At 40.2% G+C, this 20,860-nt stretch overlaps 1 protein-coding gene across 5 annotated transcripts in view; it reads left to right on the top strand.

The window, feature by feature from the left end:
- The window catches only part of NFIA (nuclear factor I A), a 556,273-nt gene that overhangs the window by 320,771 nt on the left and 214,642 nt on the right, over positions 1-20,860 (top strand). The gene's annotated exons all lie outside the window — the stretch shown is intronic.

The following is a 20,860-nucleotide window of genomic DNA, read 5'->3' as shown; positions in this document are numbered from 1 at the left end:
AAGCACAGAACAAAAGCAACATTTAGATTAATTTTGTGCTCAGTAATCAAATTTCTTTAAATCTGCATTGAGATGGTGGTCTTATAATTCTGATTTGGGGGCTGGTGTTTCATTTGGGAGAGGAAGGCATTCTGCTGGATTGCAGGAGAGTTATTTCATTAAATAACAGTAATAAGAACAGTGCCTTTTATAATATGTTTGTTTCAATTTCAAGGCCACATCAGCTGTCAGAAATGGACATTGCCTTATTGACTTCCCTGAGAAATCAGACCTGACAATACAGTATTTTATTTGCATTGGTATTGACCTGTCCTACAATATTAAAAACCTTGTCACAGATGACCAATGATGTCCAATGCACTTTTGGTTTATTGGCAGGACAGTTATTAATAACCAAGTGGGGACAGATGACATAAGTATATAGTTCCTAGTGTGAATCTCTGATACATATATGGTTGAAAATTATTTTGATTTCTGTCACAAAAGATTGTATCATAAACATGCGCACACACACACAATAGAAGTCCAGTTCACAGCTGGGGCTTGTTTTTCATTCATGATTACTGTTTCTAAGAACAGGTTAATGTTCTAAGAACATGACGACTGCGTTATCAACAATAAACTGGAATTGAACTGAAATACATATAGAATACTGAGATAGAAAAGTGGACTGTATGAGATCTTTCCATTCCGCTTTTTTGTTAACAATTCTGTTCAGATTCTTTAATATTGTTATGGTCTATGTCCAATTTTGGTACTGAATTTGAATGATGCTCCTATTGGTGTCATTGGGGAAAAAACTTCTGCCAGTAACTTTTTTTTTTTGTCACAGCCAATTGGGATGAATTTTTCAAAGACTGTATTACAGAATCCCTGTTCTAGATAGAATCCCTGTTCTAGAGGCAGAATCCCTGTTTTAGAGGCAGTAATAGGCCCAACCCATCTTATACTTGCAAAATTGCAGACCGAATGACAAAGGATATTTTACAGGCTATTAAAAGTGCCCTGCCTAACATGCATATGGGGTGTGCAGGTGAGTTTTCCTTTCCTGCCCCATCAACATGATGTTGTCCTCTAATTGTTGCCTTACAGGTTTTGCCCATCCTCAAAACATTCTTAAACCTGATTTGGTATGTTCTTTTCGGAAATAATGCAGTCTAATGAATGTTCGTTAGCTGCCTGGTTGGTACAGAGAACATTTTTGAAGTTCCTGCCTACATCAGCACCATTTTTTATGGCCAACCCCCAGCCACTGCTATTTCCCCCCCTTTGCCCCCTGAAAACTTTTTGGGCTTTTAAAAATTAGTAACTGCAATTTCACTATAGCACAATAACATTAATTGCCATTGCACTATAGCACAATAACATTATAACAATCTACTGATGCAGTCTACTAGTTGTTTCTTTATATTGCAGTAGCAATTACCAATTTTTTAAAAGCTCAAAAAAGCCCACTGGTGGTTTGGCAGGGGAATCATATGAAGAAAATGGCAGCTGAGGAAGAAACCTGAGTGTAAAACTCCCATGTGGATGCTCCATTGCCAGTGGGAATACCTCTGCAAATGCAGTGGCAGTGAGAACTAAGTGAACAGACATTGCCCTGTGGATGCAGTCTCCATTCTGCCAATCAAGAGGGCTTCTTCTTATGATGGCATGAGAATGAAGCATGTTAGGGTAAACTCTTCCTCAGTGGCACAACAGCCCCTTCCCACATTGCAGCAGGTCTTGACAATTTTTTTGTCGAATATAGCATCCAGCCCCAATATTCTTCCATAAAAATAACGTACATCAGTTGGCCTTAATAAAATACACATGTAGTTCTTAAACTAATAACACTTCCTCCCTCTATGTATGTAGGCAGGAGTCTAGATTAATGGAAAAGAAATGGGAGTTTTAGCTTTTGTTTTGTCTTTTTTCTCCCCCCCCCCCCACTTTTGATGCATGTGCGTACCTTCTCCCTCTCTCTGTCTCTTTCTTTTATTGGTCATCCTTTCTCTGCCCAAGTTGAGTAGCTAAAACATCTCCCCCAAAGAGAAAGCTAAAGCATTTGGAATGTTTTACTTTACAAGTTCACAAGGTTGGAAGAGACCACAAGGGCCATCCAGTCCAACCCCCTGCCATGCAGGATCCCGCAATCAAAGTTCTCCCGACAGATGGCCATCCAGCCTCTGTTAAAGACATCCAAAGACGGGAACTCCATCACCCTCCGAGGCAGCGCATTCCACCATCGAACAGCCCTCACCGTCAGAAAGGTCTTCCTAATGTTTAGGTGGAATAGCTTTTCTCTTAGTTTAAATCCATTACTCCATGTCCTAGTCTCTGGAGCAACAGAGAACAAGCTAGTTCCCTCATCAACATGACATCCCTTCAAATATTTAAACATGGCTATCATGTCACCCCTTAACCTTCTCTTCTCCAGACTAAACAAACCGAGCTCCTTAAGTCTCTCCTCATAGGGCAAAAAAAGAAAAAAAGATAGTATGGAGAAGCATGGTAGAGATTGAAAAGTTATGTGTAGTTTAGGAAAAGTAGTTGCAGGGGAGGATTTCTCTCTCTCCCATTTGTAGCATTAGAAATTGAGTGTCATTGCTGAAATTGAGTAGTCTGATCCTGCAGGAGTCTTCTTGTGTTCTGAACTGTCCATTTTCCTTGGATTGTTCCATGGTTTGATATCATTACACTGTTAGGTTAGCCAGAAAATCAATTTACATAATGCTTATCTGGAAAGAGGTGTTTAATGTGGGCAGTTTTATTACATTTATTTATTCAAAATATTTATATATAGCAACTCTATGTTTAAAAAGGCTTGAATCTGTTCCCAAGCCTCAAATGCAATTAAAAAAACCCTCTCACTTGCTCTCTGGATGTTCTTTCCGGGTGCCTGCTCTCACCATGCCCTGGTTAGCTCTTTGTGTGGGATCCTTCTCTTCTGCCTTTCAGCATTGCTACCCATCATCTGCCCCCTCTGGAGTGCCCATATTTACATCTGGGGAACCATTGGTGCTGGGGTAGGGGCCTGTCAGAAGGGAGGGCACTGAAAAATTAAGCACAATGAGTAATTTTCAAGTCACCATGGTGACCTGGTGTCTTTATTTCAGAATATACATGTCAAACCTTTGGTTCTTTCCCCAAAAGTCAGATAACTAGCTAAAAGGACATGCTTGAAAACTCTTCCTGTGCCTGACCCTTAAATGGGTATATGTAAGTAATATAGCAGGGATGGGATGGCACCAGAAAAAGGTCCTAGTCATTCCAGATCTGAAAATCAAAAAAATAAATTCATTTGAACTAGTTTCCCTTCTGAAATTACTAAACAGGGGCCATGCAAGAGAAATTTTGATTAGTTGTGTTTCCAACCCTCATGACATGTCACAGGAGCTTGTTATGGGGCATAGTGGGATGCATGGATATAGTTGCATGGTTCTTCAGATCTTGGCCAAAGACTTTAGCATTAAATCCATTATTGGAGTTGCACAACTACTTGAAAATATTATTCCTGCTACTACCTTTCTAGTAGTTAGTGATCCAAAGTAAGGAACACGTATTTCAACAATGCTTGAAATGCATTTTCAAGGAAAGTGCAAGGACACTTACAAGTCAATCAGTGCATTCTTAATCAGAGATACACCCTTCTAAGTCTACTAAAATCAGTGGGCTTATGTGTAACTTTGTTTAAGATTACATTGTAAATGCACCTCTACCTTTAATTCTTTTTCCTTGTGTTGAACACTTATTGTGAAAAAGCCTTCTTTAGTTTTGCATATTTTACTAAGATGAGCTCATTTCTTGGCATACTATTTTTTCCTGGGATCTGTGGAATTTCCTAGTGTGTATTAATGGTTTGGTTTCGACACTCTAAGTAATTAATATATTGCTGACCTAATAATTTAAAAATCTTCAGTTGTTCCTGTGATTATTACTGCTGTCCTAAATGTCCATTGACCTCAGTGGACTTAGAATGGTACATCTCTGCTTAGGATGTCACAAATACCTGAGTAATCATGAGAGTGATACAAGCATTGCTCATAACTGATTGAACAGTTATTTAGTGTCCCCCTGCAGAAGGTCAAAATATAGGATTTCTCTGGAGTTTTAAATCCATAGTCAGTTGTTCATGTTGGAGAATCTTTGAGAAAGGTCATCTCTCCCCTTCTCCTTTCTTCTACCTCTCATCCCTGAACTGTTTCTCAGCTTCAAAGGGAATTGAAGGTTGGGGGTGACATTTCGGCCAGATAGAAGCTAAGGTCCTTTATGTCAGGGAGAGAAGGTGACCCAGTCATTCAAACATAGCTCCAGAATATAATCTGAAGGGGTTAAGTTTAAAAAGGCAGCCAAGGAACAGACACCCTATTATTTGCTTAACAAGGTTTTGTATGTGTGCATATTTCTTTCACAGTGTGTTCTGAGTTCATTGCAAATAATTCTTTCAGCTGCTTCCTAGACATCCTGTCACGCAAATGGATAAAACAATATGGCTAGCTTGATGGAAAAAAACACCAATAAATTATACAGTAAAGTTATATATGCTGTACTTTGGGACTCCAACCCAGTTCAGCATTGTATTAACTCTAGTGATACTTCTGTAGGCTTGAAAAGGTAGAAGAAAGGGTAGTAAGGTTTAGTAGAATTCTACAGTAAATAACAGCGATTTGTCTTAGAGTAGTTAATAGGGCAGTTTACAAAACCATATGTGCAAAGTTTATGACCTCAGCATAACAGCTTTAAAAACAAATGTCTACTCTGTGCTATCTTCATGTGTGCTTAAATAGGAAATCCTCTCTGGAATTAGCATAGTACCTGTAAATTCATGAACTGCCAAATGTGAGATGGGAGAACTCGCTGAAAATTGTGAGGATATATAAACCCTTTATTTCCCTACATAACAACAGTATCATTCAATTTAATGATTGCAAGGAACTCTCTGTGTAAAGAGAAGTACCTTACAGCTAAGGCAAAGGCCAAATCTGGACATAAAGGGCCCAAATAAAACAGTGAGTTTAAACTTCTTAGTTAAATGAAAATGCTGTTGCAATTTTCTAAACAAAGGGCTGGATCCAGTAAACCATCACTGGAAGGAGATCTTCTCTGCTTTCTCCTCTACCCATCAACCATTTCCAACCCCAGTAAAGTTTATTCCTGGGATCAAGGGACCTGCATGGAGTAATAGCCACACAGGCTGGTAGCTGCAGTAGGGATTGAAAAGGCGGTGAAATCTCTCCTTCCTACTTTATCCATGAGCTCTAATGACAGAAAAGGAGGGTGGTGAGCTCCCCCTCACTGGCCATCTTCAAGCAGAGGCTGGACGATCATTGTCAGGGATGCTTCAGGTTGAACCTGCATTGAGCAGGGGGTTGGACTAGATAACCTGTATGGCCCCTTCCAACTCTGATTCTAAGAATATTGTTTCCTTCCTCTTCTCCACTACAGCATCCTCAGGGGGGGTTGGAAATGGCTGCTGTAGGAGGGGAAAGCGGGGAAGATCCTTGCACCATCCTTGCATGATCCCTTCACTGGATCCATCCATGTTCTTATTTATTCATGTTGGCATTACATGTGTACTCTCATATCATCAAGTGTTCATACAAGACAATACGAACAGTGCAGAGGGAACTCATGTGTGGCATCCTGTGAACCATGAGTACCCTTTGAGGAATGTGCTTATAGATCCATTAGGAAAACAGGTAGATGGGGCTGTTTCAGCTCGTTTCCCTTCCCCATTGATCCCCCCCGTGCCCCGTGGTATTTTGTCCAAAAGGCTTTCCCAGCCCCCAGCATCAGCTTGTGGAATGGTCCACAAGTGGTTGCTGAAGACAGGGGAAACTAGGAAAGGTCTGCATTTGTGAGCACATTCAGCTTTGATCCCTTGTAAAGAGATACAGGCTGCTGAAATACACTATGTTATAAATCTTTAAAATAGATGAATCCAGAAAATAGCTTCCCTTGCTTATTCTAGCGGTTGGGTCAGGGGAGGGGGCAGAGTTTGGCAGTGAGAGTTTGTCCTACACTTCGGTTTATTTATCTATTGAAATGCACAAATGCCACCTTTCCCTCTGTTCTGTCCAGTCGCTTTCCCATGCACACATAGATTTTTTCCTTGCTATAATGCAGATCAATAATGCTGTGATATACGAGGACCATGTGGTTTATTCAAATTTACCCGCAATTTGCTTTGCAAGGCCTGTGATTGTTGTGTTCAGGAAACATACCGGACAGTCATGATGACTGAAAGAAGCAGCTGTGGAAGTGTTTATTTATTACTCTTGGACTGTACTGCAGCCTTGCCAGGCCTCAGAAGCAGAGCATGTAGGTTTGTGTTCTTCTGATGATTATGTTTCTTGCTTGTATTTTTGAAGCCAGCATCCTTGTCATTCTGTGCCATTCTAAAGCCCATTTATGCCATTTGCTGCTTTTTAGAGGAGACTAAGTGCCTTTGCCAATGAACTTTACTGATACCATTTTTACTGTTTAACTGCCTTATGATATTGGCTTGGATCTACTAGAGATTTCTGCAAGTGTAATGCCCCTCAAAATCTTTTTTTTTTCTGGAGGTCACAGGACCTAGGCTTGGGGGAAGTTGGAGGTCTGCCGCAGTTCAGGGTCTGCAAATATCACTTCCCCTGTCCACAGAATTACTCTATGAGATCCAACCCATTATTTTTCTGGAGTAATTCCAGACAACCATTCCAGCACATGTGAGCAGTGATTCGTCCAGAGCACCCTCACAAAAATAGTATGGGTAGACAGGGACAAAAAGAGTGACACAGTACACCAATCCACTTGTCTTCAGATGGCTAGTACAAATTTTCCTGCAGCTGTCACTCAGTTAGCCACTGTGCAGAATAATAGTACAGACAGAAGACAGTAGAAGAAAGCTTAACTGGGTATGATACGCCAGTCTGTACTTATATTTTCCTGTATGGTTTTGGTTTGGGAAATGTTCAAATGCCATCATCGAAACGTATCTGTACACAGAATGGTTTATTTTGCCCTTTGTCCTCTGTACATCTGTGACTCTTTCTAGACAATTGGCAAAGTGTTGTTAAGAACAGATGTTAAGGAATTGTTCATCTGTTATCTGTAAACCCCACTAGTCAGTGACTTGTAATCACATAATGCTTTCAGGAGTGTTCTTTCTCTCGAGGGGGAGGAGGACACTGATATGCTCGGGTTCCTGTTCCCACAATCCCTGGAGGCAGGAAATTGATTGCGCTTTCCGTCTCCAGGGGAAAGAGGATCTCACCCTTCAGTCTTCTTCCTGCCTTTGCCTGAGAAAGCAGTGAATTTAGAGAGCTCCTGAGAATTACCTTTTAGGAGCTCTTTTGGTTGCACTTTGTTCTTTCTTTTCCACGTGTGCCCTTCTGTGTGCCTTTTCCTTCATTTGGAAAAAGAAAAAAATCCCTTTGTTCTTTGGGGCTTGTCTTACCTGAGGCTGCCTACTTTTGCCTGCTGCTGCAGTCACAGCAATGTCTTCACCTGGGTTGGCAGCTGAGGTCTCTGACCATGGTGCCTCCTCTGAGGGAGAGTTGGGGGATGTTTTGAGAACCCTGCAAATTCACTTGTCTAGCTGTCCCAGTGTGGCAGCTGTTGCAGTGCTGAGCTGAAGGGAGACAATAGCTCCTTACCACGTGGGAAGCCAGAAGGGCAGGAGAGACCATTGCTGTCCTGCCGGGCTTCCAGGACTGGTTAGAATAATTTGTCCCCAATCAATCAAGTTCTCAGCAAGGTCCATGGTTTCGACAGTGGTATTCAGAAGACATCTCTGGCTTAAGTCCTGGAACATGGACTCGCTTTCTAAGTCTCACATGGCATATTGGTCTTTCCTTGGTGGTAAATTATGTGAGGACAGCCTATAGGACATCTTAATTGAGACCAAAGACAAGAATAAGGTCATGCCGTTCACCTATAAATGGGAGGACAGGTGGCCGAAAATGTATGGTTCACAGTCCTTTCATTCCTACAGAATGCTTCCACAATTTAGATCACACTCTAAGCAGCAGTTATGGATCAAATCCATGCCTAACTTCAGAGCCACAAGTCAATACAACCATTCAACCCAGGCGTCAGCCTCCAGTAAGGGAGGAAAACTGTGGGCAACAACAAAAGTGATGCCAGGTTAGCTCCAGCAGGTGGACTGCTTCAAAAATTCCACCAAGCCTGGAATTTATCAGTCACCAATCAATAGGTAAGAGAAACCATAAGCCATGGCTGTTCAGTAGAATTTGTCACCCCACCTCACGACAGATTCCTGCATTCACCAGTTCCTCACTGCCCCATCAAGAGACAATGCACTCAGGATGCCATCAGACATCTGTTGGAGATCACCACCATCGAACCGGTGCCATTGTCTTAAAGGTTCTTAGGCATCTATTCAGTTTTTTCATAGTTTCTAAAAAGAACGGGGACTGGAGGGCTATCCTCGACCATAAATTGCTGGGTTTTGAGGTACAGAAAGTTCAAGATGGAGACCCTGAAGACCATTGTGGAACCCTCTCAACCAGAGGACTTGATGCCCTGCATAGATTTGTCCAAGGTGTATCTTCACATGTCCATAACTCCTTGAGACAGACAGTTTCTGAGATTCACCTTTGGTCAAAAACACTTGTAGTTCAGGGACCTTCAACCAAAGCATCATATAAAGTAGTATTCCTTCATTTGGTGAAGGAATATGTGCTTTAAGAGTTCACTTTTAGCACAGCAGTATGTCTTTCGGGTATTCATAGGCTGAACTCTGCCGGTATTTCTTCATGAATGTCAAATGTATATGGCAACAGGCTAACATAAATCACTTTAATTCCTTCCCTTTCTGCTGTCAATTTAAGCATTTGATATTTCTCAGTAAAGAAATATGCAGTAATATGCATAAGCTTGGTATGATCTGCTCCATGTCCTTTGTGTCCTAGCTCATACTACCTAAACAGCTTGGCAAGTGAGTTTTTTCTCGGCCTGAATTTCCAGCATTTACGACTAAATCCTGTAGCCTGTTCAATCTCAGAGCATCCCACAGTGATTTCTGTGGGCTCCCTTCCCTTTGTTTGTGTGTTTGATTGCGTGTGTTTATTCCCTTCATTTGATTTTTAGTTCTTGATTTCATAAATGTTACTTGTTTTGTTATGGGTAGAACAAAAGCAAAATTAGTTATTTGCTATCTGCACACTGTGCTGCAAGCTTAAATATGTACTTTCAGTAGTGTTAGAGAAGCTAACATAATATTCTCTGTCTGCCAGTGGCCTCCAGGGACTGTTCTGTCAGCCCTGGAATGCCAGGGTGGTGGGAGCTTCCTCCTGGCCCAGACGCCTTGTGCTCTCTAGCCAGAGACGCAGTGGCTAACTGCCACAGGGATTCCCCTTTTACTTGGAACAGCAAAATAGGAAGCCACAGCAGGTCATAAAAGAATTGAGACTCAACACAGATAAGCAGCAGCTACTCTTATGGCAAGGAAGACAGTTCAATAGACTACAAGACAAAGCCAATTGATTACTGATGTTATACTTTCGTACCAGTGAAAACCTTTAAAGATTTGTGACTGTGATCCTCAGTAGGACAAAACCTAGCATATTTTCATTAAACCAGTGTGATTACCTTGTTACTCATGATGTGGAATATAATTCGACAACATGCAAACAGCTTTATGTTCCTTGTTTTTTTTTTAAGGTATTTTATTGACATTTTCAAAAGAAAAGATAACAAACAAACAAACAAACATATACATACACTTTCATTCATACATTTTGCGCTTACTTCAGGAATCAATTTACATAAACATTGTTCTATTGTTATGATATTTACTTAAACATTACTGAACTTGTCTACGTTTATGCTCTAAATTTCTTTATCTTTTTCATTCTCACTTCAGCCTAGAGATCTTTACATTTCCTGTTTTACAGATGAGACACTGAGAACAGCAGAAGGCCAGCCACAAACATGTAAGAACAAACACACATCTAAAAAACCCCTTTTTGGAGGGGTCAAACTTTCATCACATGCCATCTACTTGTTTTTAGTTAATTTTGAACTGGCCAGGGAAGGCTCTTTAGCTGTGACTGAAATGATAGTATTGTCAATTAAAGACACTGGTCAATTAAAGACACTGGTCAATTAAAGTTAGTTTCAGAGGGTAGCCCTGTTGATCTGAAGTAGAAGAACTAGATTCACATCTAGTACCACCTTAATGACCAACCAGATTTTTAGGGTATTAGCTTTTGAGTCAAAAACTCCTTTGAGCTTTGACTCTCGAAAACTTATACCCTGAAAATATAACGTTCGTTTTTGTTGCCAAAATAGAGCCACATTAAATATTCAGGAAAGAGTCTACTAATGAAAATACAATCAAGGTAAAGGTTCCCCCAAAGTGGGGCACATTTACAGGATCATTTAACACATGCTATTTATTTATTACTTCAATAAATAGAGTAAAAAACATTTATATACATTAAAATCTATGACAATAACCCCTTCATAAAAATGCCATCCTGCTAAGTTATGTTTTGCATAATCGGCAGAATACTGACCTTTGTTTGCATCCTAAGCAGTAAGTGTAGAGTTATGCTTGAAGAAGGCAGCTCCCCGCCTCTCCCTTTTTACTGCAGCCCCCCCTCAAATCATGTTCCCTTGGGTTGGTGGGTATGAAAGAACAAGGGGGGAGGGGCTGGGAATCTGCAGTGGGAGACAGGGAATCAATAGAAGTCACCTTCCCCTGCAAACAGAAAAGCCATTCCATCAGGAGAAGCTGCTTCTGTGTCGTCCAAAAAGCACCATAGGATCAAAGGTCTTATCAGGTAGGCAATTACACCAGGTGACAGGAGCGCCATAGAAAATGCTCAGGTATGGACAGTTATTGATTTTACCCATTTGCAGGGTGGGACCTGCAGGCATATTGCACTGTGCTTTTGGTGGGACTGCCCTTGAAGGCTCTCTGGAAGCTACATTTGGTTCAGAATGTGGCCAGAACAATGGCTGGAGGGGGTTGTAGGGACCATATCACTCCAGTGTTGTTCCAACTACACTGGCTCCCAATTTTTGCTTCCAGGACCAATTCATGTCCTGGTATTGAACTGTAAAGACAAATATGGCTTGGAGCCAGCAGCATACCTTAAGAACGTTTTACTATATGAACCTATATAACCCCTACAGTAATCTTCAGAGGCCCTGCTTCAGGTGCCCCAGCCTTCTGAGGCTAGACAATTGGCATCCTGAGAAAGGGCCTTCTTAGTCCTGGCGCCAAAATTTTGGAATTCCCTCCCACAGGAGATTTGTCTGTCTCCTTCTATTGCTGTCTGCTACCAGTGGGTAAGCTTTCGTTTGCCATTCCTTCACTAACTCTTATTAGCCCTTCTCCTTGTTTGTGGTGTGGTGCCAATGCAAGCATGTCAATCCCCTTAACCTTGGCCTGGGCCACCTGTTGGCCTTCTTATAAGAGGATTCTGTCAAAGGCTAAAAGTGACCATTCTTCATTGCCAGTCTAACAGTGTCATACCTGTTCTGGTTGTTATTTTATCTCTGTTCTGCCCTGACCTGGTTGGCCCAGGCTAGCCTCATCAGGTCTCAGAAGCTAACCAAGGTCAACCCTGGTTAATAATTGGATAGGAGACCACCAATGAATGCCAGGGTTGTTGTGCAGAGGAAAGTAATGGCAAATCAGTTCTGTTAGTCTCTTGCCTTGAAATCCCTATGGGGTTGCCATAAGTTGGCAGCAACTTGACAACGCTTAATACACACATACATATTTGTATGTTAAATGCTATTGCTGTTTCAAATGTTTCAGTGTTTTAATGTTTGCTGCCTTGGGGACCCAGAGTTGCCTGGAAAGGTGGCATAAAAACATTTTAAATAAATGAATAAATATATTCAAAAAGTCTCTCTTAGGCCATTTATGCAGGGCTGTTTCCCTGCTGACACCCCACTGACTGCTCCAGTGCTTCATTTTGATTATGCATGCCTTTCCTGACCGTCAAAGGTTGCCTTGCTCTCTCTGCGCGTTTCCCCACATTTTGCCCATGTTTTCTGGATTCTCGCTAGCTAGTGATGCTTTTGCAGTGGAGCATAATGGCAGAGGCAGTCCTGCACAGATATATGGGTCTCAGGCCATGAAATACTGTGCAGGTAATAACCAGAACCTTGAACTAGATATGGAACTAGTCAGTAACCAATTAAGTGACTGCAGAATAGGTGTAATGTGCTTCCGCCACCTAACTTTTCATAATAATAGAGCTGTGGTATTCTGTACCAGCAGATGCTTTGGAGCTGTCTTCAAGAGCAGTCACATGATTATCATGTTACAGTAGTCTACCCTTGAGGTTGCTGTCGCATGAATCCATGTGGCAAAATCCATGGGTCAAGGTAGGGCGCCACCCTCCATGGAAATTGGAGATGCAGTCTCCAAAATTTCTCCCCTGAAGTCTTTACCAACATATTACGCTACAACTGTCAAATATATTTTCTAACTGAATTGTGGATATTTTTATGAGGGAAGGTTTTTTTTTTTTTTTTAGTGAATTTGGGAGAAGAGTTATTGCTCAGAGGGGCCTTGTTATGCTAACTATCATAGGAGCAAGATCTTCAGCTGCTGTAATTCTGCACAGCTTCATTGACTTAAGTGGAGCAGTGCCATTTTATAACAGACAAGTATCTGCCTGCCTCATTGATTAGTAACTTTTAAATTCTAAGTGGTTCCATTAAAATTAATAAGACTGCTTGGAGAATCTCAGTGTTGAAATATCAAGACTGGAAAGATAGTCCAGCTGCAACCTTGGATAATTCCAGCATCATCTTTGGTTAAAAAGGTTGGATTTGCATGTGTATTTCAATACAGATTAACTAACAGTAAATATGGAAAGTATAGTTTTTGCAAAGTGGTTCTCCTCTCAGTGAGTGTGTTTTTCTTTTTATCCAATCCATACCAAAAGTAAGGAAGTCAGTTTATATTTTGGAAAAAGAGAAAGCAGAGATACCCATACTCACACATACTTTAAGCCTGAATTGGTAATTTTCAGTCCCTCATTCGTACGTTACATCCTTCCTCAAGGAACTCAGAATGGCATATATTGATAGAGAATTGTCCCTTCCCCCAGCCAGAAAAAGCCCAAGAGGCAGATTAAGTGAAGGGAGAATGGGCTGGCTCCCTATGAACATCATGGCTTAAGAATTTAAACCCAAGTTTCCCAAGTCAAAGTGTACCCCTCAGACACACTAACTTTCCAGTTTGGTGATCAAACTGAGCTCCTTCAGCTCTAGTTTGTATGATGCTGTTGCACCCAAGAGGGGGTGGTGAAAGTTTAAAGATACATTCACACATAGATTGTTCCAGTTTTGTACAACATCAGCATTTTTTTCCTAAGTCTGCTTGAGTTGCATGCCCTTCTCTTTGTTAGGTATTTTAATCAGATTGGTTTTCCATCCATTTTCGTGAGACTGGGATGAAAACTGAAAGCTACATCTGTGAAGGATGAAGTAACAGTCAACTGAAATGGTTAAGAAAGCTCCTAAAATATTGGCATGTACTGGTACAATTGGCAAGAATTCATTCTGCAATATTTGGAGTTTATTATCTGGAGCCACACAAGGATGCTTTTAAAAAGTATATGATACTCTGAATATATTTAAGGCAGTACTTCTATTTCAACATGTGACTCTTCATTTATATATCTTCCGTGTCCCTCAGGCCACTTGGGATGAATGATAAGTATAAGTTCAGGTACCAGTGGAACCAGCAGCTGGGTCCTTCAGTCAGACATCCTGGAATGTCTGGCAAACGTTACTACCTCCATAGGTTGCTTGGTTTTGTCAATGAAGGCTGGGTCCTGATTGGCAGCCTGCTTTTTTGAAATACTTATTTGATTGCTGCCATTAAGGGCTCCCTTGCTCTTCTGTGCAACTGTAAATGGGTAAATTACACTGTTAAGGATACTAAATCCTAAAGCTACAGTACCCACATATATTCTTTTGAGGCAACTTTCCAATGTCAGTTGAGGTCCTGGGTGTTTTCTTTTAAACAAATGTACATGATGTCATCCACTGGGTGCAAGAGTTTAATACCACTGTGGAGAAACAGTTAAAATTCAGTGTGGTAAATTACCATTTGTGTGATAATAGTAGTTTTGCTTAGAATGCAGTTTGCTTGAAACCATATAGTAGTTTTGTTTTAAAAGGTAATGTTAATATTAAGAAATAGTAAAGTTATGAGGTAAATGTGAATTGATTTTACTTTTGCAGGGAAAGTAAAGGTACAAACGTATGTAGGCCTCTGGGCAGCCTTCCAAGCAGTGCAACTGATGCCTGGTTACTGTTACCAAGGAAGTTGTTTCCCCTCTGAGAGTTACAGCAAATCTCTTTCACATTTAATATAGTGCAGAAGGATTCAAAATGTGTCACTTATGATTGGTCAGTTAGCAGGTGATTTCAGGGCCTTTGGCTTAAAACCAATGAAAGTGTGAGACACAGTGATCTTTAAGTGGTTAAAGGGTCTACCAGGAGATAATAGTCGGGTTAGAGATAGTCAGGGTGTGAAAATTCAGTAGTTGCTGGTGGAAGCAATGAAAAGAGCTGAAGAAGACTGTACAAAGGAATTGCTATCTGAAGGAAGCTTGTGATCTGATGGGGGAACTGAGAGGAAGATGGAGGCTGAATAAAGAGGAGCCTGAGAGAGTCAGCTGAGGAAGAGAGAGCGAGTCTTCTGGGTGCAGCACTTTTAGATCATTTATGCTTGGTAATTAGCAGCTCGTTCCAGGCTGAAGTGCCCCTCCTTTTTTTTATTTTTATTTTTTTAGTTTTTTACGCTGAACCGTCATTCAGGAAGTGACTGCGAGGCCAGCGCATACCTGCTTCGCATTTCTTAAGAGCCCCTTTAACGCGATCTTTTGTGTTTGCTCCCCCGCCCGCCTCAAAGAATCCCCTCAAGGAAGCATGTAAAATCACAGCAGCGTGTTGTCTATGTAAACAGCAGATGCTAATTTTTTTATAACCTGCTTTACTGTAAGGAGTCTCAAAGCGGCTTACAATCGCCTTCCGTTTCCCCCCCACACACACACACACACAAATAACAGGCACCTTGTGAGGTAGCCCAGGGTCAGCCAGCTGGCTTCCCCACTGGGGGAGTGGGGAATCAAACCTGGTTCTCCAGACTGAGTCCACTGCTCATGTATAGGAGCGGGGAATCAAACCTGGTTTTCCAGATTAGAGTCTGCTGCTCTTAACCACCACACCATGCTGGCTTTTCATAGCATGAAGTTAAATAACATTTCCTGATGTATAGGAGCGGGGAATCAAACCTGGTTTTCCAGATTAGAGTCTGCTGCTCTTAACCACCACACCATGCTGGCTTTTCATAGCATGAAGTTAAATAACATTTCCTGATGAATAATATCCCATTCTCTTCACTATCCAAGCATGGCTGTAGGTGGGCCAACAAGTAACATTAAAAGTTAAAAGGATAAACTCCACATCTCTCCCATTTGCAACAAGCTGCTTCCATGTGGAGGTTTTTCTCCTCCTTGGCTTCCAAAGTGGAGCACTTCTTTTGGAACATCTGTCCAATGTTGTATGCCTATTGTCCTCTTTTCAGGTCTTCTCTGCCCTCAGTATGCTACTTCTCAAACCTGCTTCACTCCAATCTTTTTGGAAAGAACATTGTTCTAACATTTTGGGTGGATGTCGTGTATGTATGAAGGGGAAAAGGAGTGATGCATTGTCATGGCAGCTGTGATGACCATACTTCAGAGAGCTGCTTTGGAGTATGTGTGGAAGGGGAAAGTTTAAAAATGGAGCAAAGTGCATAGAAAACTCTCACGTAAAAGTTTTGCCATCAGCATACAGGCCTCAGCATTCGCAGCAGCAATGTACAGATTCCTCACTATGTCAGAAGAGCCACAAAAAGTGCATCTGAAAATATATCCTATTGAGTTTCCAAAAAAGAAAACCTAAAACTTCTCCCTGTTTTGTATTTCTACTACTTAATTGTTGTGCCTTATCTTTACCAATGCTAAAATTCCATGCCCATTTACCTAAGAGTACGTCCTATTGAACATTGTGGAACTTCCTTCAGCGTACATACCCATGTATACGATTGGGTTAAATGTGTCCTTGGCTTATTCAAACAATTTCCTAAGCTACTTTTTTTCACTGTACCGGGTCATTCTGCCCCAGGTGAGTAAACAGAAAGGCACTGAGCCCATGAACAGTGTATTGCATATTTAATGTTAGGCAAGATATCCAGTGGTAGTATGTATGATAGATTCTATTCATAGTTCCCTGTTAGCAGGCATCTGTTTTCTTACAAAATCCCCATTTTGTTCTGTCAAAGAACTTTCCAAACAGCAGTAGTGTCAATTTTTTGAGTAAAGATGTGGAAAGAGTCTCCTCTAAGACTCACTATCAAGTACCATGAGCCAAATCGTCAAATGTCTAATGTTCTAATCACCAAATGATATATTGTAAGATTATTATCAGAAAGATCTATCTTAGACTGGCCATTCATCAAATGAGTTTACAAGGCATTGCAATTGGGACTACATCTCTTTATTTTTATTCATTTAGATATTTATACCCAATGGGGAGCCAAAGCTCCTTACATTATTCATCCTCCCTCCATTTTCCCTCTGAACAGTAACCCTGTGAGCAAGTTGGGCTCTGAGAGAGTCATTGGTCCAAGGTCACCTAGCAAGATTCCAATTCAGAGTGGGGATTTGAAGTTGGGTTTCCCACATCTCAACCCAACACTCTAACCATAGTCTTTCATTGACCTACAGTAGGTTATGGTTTTCATACTCTTAACTCTTATAACATGCCATTACTTTTGTGTGTTTTTATTGGTACCACATACATTCATTTCATTCTTGTTTACAATACATAGATGTATTTCTATACATACATAAATTCCTGAGCAGGTGAGGGGAAGGGAACAAGGAGTCAGGGAAAGGTAATAATGCTGGATGGTAGTATTGCTTACTCTTTGATAGTAGTAGCATCATGTCTACTTGATTCAAACATATGCATTTTTATGAATTTGATAGGGGCCCAATATGATGTTAGAGAATATTTGTATAGATGCTTGTGGTGTCTCCTGGCAGCCCAGCCCCACAAAAGTTTTTGTGCACAGAGGAGCCCATAAATGACCTTTTTTTTCTTTTTTCTTTTTACTGTCAAGTCACAGCTGACTTATGGAATTTTCAAAGCAAGAGCCGTTCAGAGGTGGTTTGCAGTTGCCTGCCTCCGTGTAATGACCCTGGTATTCCTTGGAAGTCTCCCATCCAAATACTAGCCAGAGTCAGGGCTAAGAGTGTGTGATGGGCCCAAGGTCACCCAGCAAGCTTCCATTGTGTGAGCGGGGATTTGAACCTGGGTTTCCCAGGTCCTAGTCCGACACTACACCACACTGGCTCTCTTACAAATGATACTAGCATTACTAAAATGAAGAGCTAACATTTTTCCTTTCATAGAAAAATTTCTTCTGCCTACAAATCCATCATAGATTTGATCAAAGTGACTCCCTGTGGCAATCAGGGATTATAATAATTTATTTATACGTTCACTGACCAGCAAAAACAAACAAACAACAGCCACAATAGTTAATAAGAAAACCACAACAGCTACTACTGCTACTACAAATAATCTAAGCCTAAAAATTACAAATTACGCAATCAGGAATTGATTTATCCAGAACTGTTCAGCAGATTATAATGCCATAGAGTCCATCCTCTAAAACAGCCATTTTCTCCAGAGGAACTGATCTCTGTAGGCTGGAGATCAGTTGTGATTCTGGGAAATTGCCAAGCCCTACCTGGAGGTTGGCTACCCTATTAACACACAATATCACAATTTCTGTTAGTGTGCTTGGATCATGAGCCATGTCAGGATTGTATTAATACAAAAGTATCAATAAATCAAAACCATCACAGCTTGTGGCACAGCACTGCCATACGACACAAGGCCACTTAAAGGTACTATTGGAATTGAATTTTGTTCTACTACTATAGACTAACATAGCTACCTACCTGAAAACTGTTTTTCTTCTTAGGATTTTTGTGGTTGCTTATCCAGAATAAATTCATGCTCGTCTTTCTCACTATACCTACTGAATTGTAACTAGCTCTTATATCATGGTGTATTTAAGCTTGACAGCATTGCCGAGTTTACTAGATGATTAACCAATTTATTGTGGCAGTGTGGTATTTAGACCACTGATTAAGTGAAGTCTGCCAGTACAGTTGAAAGAAATTAGAGACACCAGCATTGCTAAATCACTTTACCATTCAAAGATGAACTGTAAACATATGCATTCATTTAATTATAATAGTGCCAATTAGAACATGTAATGCTAAGAGCAGTGGCTTTTATGTCATCATAATAATGGCATGTATTTATCTTGGTTTGGCAAGTTAGTCTTTTGATTAATAGTTGGCTTTGCCTAAATAGAATGTGGTTTGCTAAAACCCACAATAACTCCTGCCCCCTCCTCTTTGTTATTTCACAAATGCTGAGCAATAATCATGTGGTATAAATGATTAATGTAGGCATGGGTTAGTAAGTATCATTGAGGTTTAAAGACTCTTTTATTTTCATTCTTTTGTTGGCCCAAGGCACATACCATAATTAAATAGTAACCTTTGGGTATCAGAAGGAAATTTCTTCCCTTTTAGTAAAATAAAGTTAAGGCATAATTCTAATCTAGTTTTACCCCTCCTCTTCAATTATCTGCTGTAGAAACATGCTGGAGGTGTTTGAAGTGCTCTCTCTCTCTCTCTCTCTCTTTCTATCTCTGCATCAAACAAATCCTTTAGGTTACGAGTCATCATGATGGAGCTTTATGCAAGTCCACTGAAATGAATGAGTGCTGTCTTAAAATGACTGCCCATAGTACATTTTGTTCTTCATTGCAAATGTACCAGTGGATGATATACCAAATCAGTTATGAAGTTCATACATATGTGCAACATGATACTTTTCTTTTTACAATAAATGAAAACAGAAATTGCTTGTTTCTTTATGAGCCTGCTTGTATATTAAGATCATCTACTGACCTTGTTCCTGCTTCTCCTCCTTGGATGTGAGATATGTGGCTACTGGTTTGGGGTCTCTTCTGTCATGTCACTCTGGTTTTGGAATACTCCCCCTAACTGAGCTAAATCACCTACATTGTTAATTACCCAGTAAGGTAATTAACATTGTTAAGGACCCCGTAAAAAAATTTCTGTTCTTCCTATGTATTTGGGGGCACTTGAGGGGTATTGTGTTTTTTCTCGCCTGTAGGATCTGATTTTTGTTATTGTACTATATTCTATTACTGTTGGTGCTAGCCACATTGGAAGCCTAGGTTTGATAGTAATATGCAATACAAATATTTTAATACATTAATAAACAAGGAATGGAAAAGTGAAGCAGCAGTTTATATGTTGCATGATATGTATTTATTTTTTAACTTGTTAGAGGGCAAAGTGTAGCATGAGAAGCGGTTCCTGTGGACCTCAGGAAGGATGGGGAGCATCTACAAAGTCTAATCTAGAACTTACAGGTGTGCTGTAGTCAGATCATAGCAAAGAGGTGACAGTAAGAGTTATGCTTTGAAACTGATGTGGAACACTGAACTTGACCCTATGCAACATGTTGCATAAGTGCAGTTGATCACATAATCATGTTGTAGAAAAACAATCAGTGGCTTGTATATACTAGTTGATATTTAGGGCATAATAATTCAATTGAATTACACTTAAAACATAAATCTCTCTATATATGGAATGTAACATGTATCAATGTATCAACATTCATTATGATCAAGAGATCAGTCAACATCAACCGCACAATTTACATACAAATATAGAATTAATATACAGAGATTAAAATTCATAACCTTATTGTGCAGTAATTGATTATATATAACAGTTATTAAAATGTTTGGAAAATCTGCTTTCTTATTGACAAAGTCTCAGCACAGAATTTGGCCACTTTAGAAGTGACCTCATTGGAGCGGTCTGCAAGGAAGGAATATGTGTAGATTTTTCCAGATCTTCCTAGAAACTTAGAGTCAGAATAAGATATGTGGAATGGATGTCCTTATAAAATGAACAATATAATAACACATGTTCCACTGTTTTGACTGCATTCAATTGGCAGGGACACAGACATTGAGAAAAGGGAATACACAAGTATCTCCCTTCTAGTAGAGTTGCAGGCAGGCAGTTAAAATGGGCTAAGGTGAAAGCTCTGCAGTATTTGAGGAATTCTAAAACATAAAAATAGTTCGCTTGCTCAAAATGGCCCGAGCTCTATCAGCCTGAAGAGCTGTATCCCAGATCCGTTGTTTAAGTATATTTTTAGCTCCCGAGAACCCAAGATGGCATTTTCCTAAGAGGGAGAAGCCAAGAAGTTGTATTTTATTCTCAATGTAGGTATATGTGTGTGTGTGTGTGTGTGTAGGTATATATAGGTAATGTATGTATGTATGTATTTCATTTGTGGGATAATTCTGTACACCTATAGCTTGATATGTTTTATATATGTATTTCATTTATATTTCACTTTATATATGTATTTCATTTGTGGGATAATTCTGTACATCCAGCTTTTGAGCAGCCCAGTTCCACTAGGATGATTGTTGTTTCAGTTATTTTGAGGATCGGGATGCAATTCAGCAGTCACATTAACTGAATATTCAGTAGAACTACTTTGGACTACGTGGAGTATTTCACATATATACCAATCTGAGCTGCTGTGTAATGACTTCAGGTTTTTATTGCTATTTGTATATCTGAAATTCTGACAGTGTGTTCAAGGGAGGAAGGACCAGGTGCACAGAGAAAAAGAAATCTTTGTGCTTCATGGCTGATCTAAAGGTAGGACCTCAACATAGATCAAATTTCTAATGTAGATTGTT

The sequence above is a fragment of the Euleptes europaea genome, chromosome 2, assembly GCF_029931775.1.
Source record: "Euleptes europaea isolate rEulEur1 chromosome 2, rEulEur1.hap1, whole genome shotgun sequence".
Taxonomy (NCBI): Eukaryota; Metazoa; Chordata; class Lepidosauria; order Squamata; family Sphaerodactylidae; genus Euleptes; species Euleptes europaea.
Note: the sequence above shows the minus strand (reverse complement) of the source record. Positions and strands in the feature narration are given on the sequence as shown.